Source organism: Acinonyx jubatus, chromosome D4 (genome assembly GCF_027475565.1).
Source record: "Acinonyx jubatus isolate Ajub_Pintada_27869175 chromosome D4, VMU_Ajub_asm_v1.0, whole genome shotgun sequence".
NCBI lineage: Eukaryota > Metazoa > Chordata > Mammalia > Carnivora > Felidae > Acinonyx > Acinonyx jubatus.
In genome coordinates this window covers 10059958-10064208 of record NC_069391.1, presented here as the reverse complement: position 1 = coordinate 10064208, position 4251 = coordinate 10059958, and the positions used below count along the sequence as shown (strand labels likewise).

At 52.1% G+C, this 4251-nt stretch overlaps 1 non-coding gene across 1 annotated transcript; it reads left to right on the top strand.

The window, feature by feature from the left end:
* The first annotated feature begins 3641 nt into the window (after positions 1-3641).
* Positions 3642-3754, top strand: LOC113592914 (U5 spliceosomal RNA). The gene has a single exon (XR_003412917.2). It is a non-coding gene; the product is annotated as a U5 spliceosomal RNA (small nuclear RNA).
* The last annotated feature ends 497 nt before the right edge of the window (positions 3755-4251 follow it).

Sequence of the window (4251 nt, the reverse complement as noted above, 5' to 3'; positions counted from 1 at the left end):
AATTTTCCATTTTTTTTTTTTGAGAGAGAGGGCGCAAGTGAGTGAGGGACAGAGAGAGAGAGAGAGAGAGATTGAGGGAGAGAGAGAAGCGGGGCTCACACAAAGCAGGGCTCGAGCTCACCCGATGTGGGACTTGAACTCATGAACTGGGAAAGCATGACCTGAACCGAAGCAGATGCTTAACGACTGAGCCACTCAAGCGCTCATGTTTTTAAATTTTCTAAAATACTTTTTAGGGACACCTGGGTGGCTCGGTTAAGTGCCCGACTTTGGCTCAGGTCATGATCTCACAGTTCGTGGGTGCAAGTCCTGTGTTGGGCTCTGTGCTGACACTTCAGAGCCTGGAGTCTGCTTTAGATTGTGTGTCTCCCTCTCTGCCCCTCCCCTGCTCATAACTCTGTCTCTCTCTCTCAAAAATAAACATTAAATTTTTTTTTAACTTTTTATTTTATCGTTAATTATGTAGACTTAACGAAAGTTGCAAAAATAGTCATGAGAGTCCAGGATACCCTTCCCCCAGCTTCCCGCAAAGGTAGTATCTTGCAGAGCTATGAGACGTTACCAAAACCAGGAAAATCAGGGGCGCCGCCTGAGTGGCTCAGTTGGTTGTCTTGACTTCGGCTCAGGTCATGATCTCACGGTTTGTGAGTTTGAGCCCCGTGTTGGGCTCTGGGCTGACAGCTCAGGGCCTGGAGCCCATTTCATGTTCTGTGTCTGCCCCTGTGCTGCTTGCACTCTCTCTCTCTCACTGTCTCAAAAATAAATAAACATTAGAAAAAAAAAAAGAAACCAGGAAAATCAATGGTATAATTCTGCTAAGGAAACACAGCGTCGGGATGCCTGGGTGGCTCAGTCAGTGAAGCATCCAAATTCGGCTCAGGTCGTGATCTCACAGTTCGTGAGTTCGAGCCCCGCATCGGGCTCGCTGCTTTCAGCGCAGAACCCACTTTGGGTTCAGTGTCTCCCTCTCTCTCGGCCCCTCCTCCACTTGCGCTCTCTCAAAAATAAACATTAAAAAAGGTTATTAAGGAAAAAAAAAAAAAAGAAACACAGCCTAACACAAATTTCTCCAGATTTTACATGATTTCATTTCTGTGTTTCCATGCAGTTTGTATGACTCAGATGCATTTAACATTATGTTTATTTCCCCTAACTTAAAAAAAATTTTTTTAACGTTTATTTTTGAGACAGAGAGAGACAGAGCATGAACGGGGGAGGGTCAGAGAGAGAGGGAGACACAGAATCTGAAACAGGCTCCAGGCTCTGAGCTGTCAGCACAGAGCCTGACGCAGGCCTCAAACCCGCAAAAGGTGAGATCGTTACTTGATCTAAAGCTGCCCAGGAACTCCTGCACTCCTTGACCAGTCATACCTGCCCCGCGGGGCCCTTGGGGACCGCTCAGCATCTCCACGCACAATGGCGAGGTCAGGTGACAGTGCGGAGGACATCTGACGGGGTCCCGATCACATTCCCTGCGGCCCTGCTCTGAGCCAGGTGCGGGTGCTGGGGAGCCAGCGGTGGCCAGACACGCAGGGTTCATGTCTTCACGGGGTGGCTGGTCAGTACGCCTTTGACTCTGACTTGCCTCGGGAGGTGGTTAGATCCATATCTTGCAAGGGGAGGGCCTGGCCGGGTACCGGGAGCTGGAGGCCATCGAACCGAAGCTGTGGGCCAGGGAGCGGGCCCAGGGGCTGAAGCAGCCCAGGGCGCAGGGCCAGGCCGGGGAGGAGGAGGGCACAGGGACCTCGAGGGCCAGGGATGAGCCCTGGGACCCCCACGGAGAAGGTGGAGTAGGACCGAAGACCAGTCTACGTGGACAACGTGGACAAGGGGGCAGGGCCCAGGAGCTGGAGGCCTACTTCATTTCCTGTGGGGACGCCCACTGGGTCACCAGGCTGTGTGACAAGTTCCCCGGACACCCCGAGGGCTATGCCTACATGGAGTTTGCCTCCGAGAGCTCAGCCTAGGCCGCCGTGGAGCTGGATGAGAGTGTCTTCCAAGGCCGGGCCGTCAAGGTGCTGCCCTAAAGGACCAGCTCCACGGGGATCAGCTCCGTGCCCCTCGGGGCCTCGTGGGGATAGCCAGGCGCCAGGGGAGGACCATTCCCCCCACCCCACGCCAGCAGGGTGAGGCCCGCGTCAGGCCACGAGGACAGAAGTTTCTCACCATGGTATTCCCGGACTTTGAGAGTGGGGGGCTGGGTGGGTCAGGAGTAAACAGCTGTGCTCCAGGCAGGACTATTTATTCAGCACAGAACTGCCCTGCCCCCTTCACTCTCTGGGACCTCTTGTTGGGAGCTTCAACGTGTCCCCTCCCACATTTGTATGTTGAAGTCCTAACCCCTGTACCTCAGAAAGAGACAGTATTTGGAGATGGGGTCTTCGGGGAATTAATGAGGTTGAAATGAAGTCATGAGGGTGAGTTCTGATCCAGTATGACTGGTGTCCTTATGAAAAGAGGAAATTAGGACACAGAGGGATCCAGGGAGAAGTCAGCCATCTGCAAGCCAAGGAGAGAGACTTCGGGAGAAACCAACCCTGCCGATCTTACACTTCCGGCTTTCAGAACTGCAAGAAAGCCGGGTGCCTGGGGGGCTCAGTCGGTTAAGCATCTGACTTTGGCTGAGGTCACGATCTCATGGTTTGTGAATTTGAGCCCCGTGTCAGGCTCTGTGCTGACAGCTTGGAGCCTGGAGCCTGCTTCGTTCGGCTCAGGTCATGATCTCACAGTTTGTGAGTTCAAGCCTCACGTCAGGCTCTGTGCTGACAGCTCAGTGCCTGGAGCCTACTTCAGATTCTGTGTCTCCCTCTCTCCGTCCGTTCCCCGGTCGTGCTCTGTCTCTCAAAATTAAACATATATATATAAAAAAAAGTACTGTAAGAAAGCAAATTTCTTTTGTTTAAGCCTGTGGTACAGTGTTATGGGAGCCCTCATCAAGGAATCCACTCTCCAGTGTATTAACCTACACTCAGGGGAGGGAGCAGGTGGCCCCCAGGAGCCGAGACCAGATGAAACATAAGATAGTCCAATTAGAATCACAGATAAACAACAAACACTTTTTTTTTTTTTTTTTTTAGCATGAATTGAGTGGGATACACTTACACTAAAAGTAAAAAAAAGTCATCGTTCACCTGAAATTCAAATGTAACCGGCTGGCCTGCATTTTCGTTTGCTCGATCTGGATCTGGCCACCGGCCTGAGACCTGAGGCAGAGAGGCTCCCAGCAGGACAGCAGCTCAAGGACACACGGGCCAGTCCTGCTGCCCAGACCCCGGTGAGAGCCGGAGGCTGCTTCCCAGGCCTGGGCCACCCTCCCCAAATGGTTCCGTCTCCCGCACAAACATATTTATTGGGCTTGATGGCAAACAGATTATGCTTGTCCCGGGAAGGGCAGCTCGAAAGAGAAAACCTTGAAGTCCGGGAAATAATGATGGGGGGAGTTAAATTAAAGTGCATAAAACCCTCCCGAGAGATAACGTCAGGGTGAGTTACAGGCCCGATAAGGGACTGGGGGCTCACAGAGGGGGCTCAGAAAGGTCGCCTGGCGGCGTGCAGAGGACCAGGAATCATAAATATGGGGCAAGATGCCCAGCCGGGGTCGCTGGGGTGAAAATATTGGGGTCATTCCAAAAACAATTATCCTGCTTGGTTTGCTCTTCGGGTCTTGTAAATCTTTCACCTTTTATAAAAGATTTCTGGGGGAAGAAGCACTTTGGAAGCTTTAACTGATTTTTGCGGCCGCTTCCTGGTGGTTCTGCTAAAAGAAAACAAAAAGACAAAGGGGAAAAAGTAATTACCCAGCATTCTCAGGGGCATAGGGAAGGGCTAACGGGTTTCTTCTTATTCCTTGGAATGTGTAGGCTGCCCTGGGTTTTGACTCACTCCATTTGGAGTCTGGTCACAGTTTAACAATTAATGTGTTCCGTTTCAAGTCCAGTCTCAGCGGGGCTCAGCTTTTGGGGGGCAGATGTGGCAGCCGTGTGGCGGCCATCTTGACAAACGTGGTGGCCATTTTGACTGAAGAGGCGGCGCCTTGGCCTATGTGGCGGTCCTCTTGGCTCATGCGCACCACATTCAGGGTCCTGAGGCTGCAGTGTGGGTCTAGGCTGTGCCTGGCCTCAAACTCACTGCTCTGCTGTATCCCCTGTTTTCCCATTGTCTGTCCAAGGGGAACCCCGGTTCAAACTCTGTGCCTCTGTGTCTCTGTGTTCTGGGACAATCTGCAGCACCAGCAGAAGATGATAATTCATT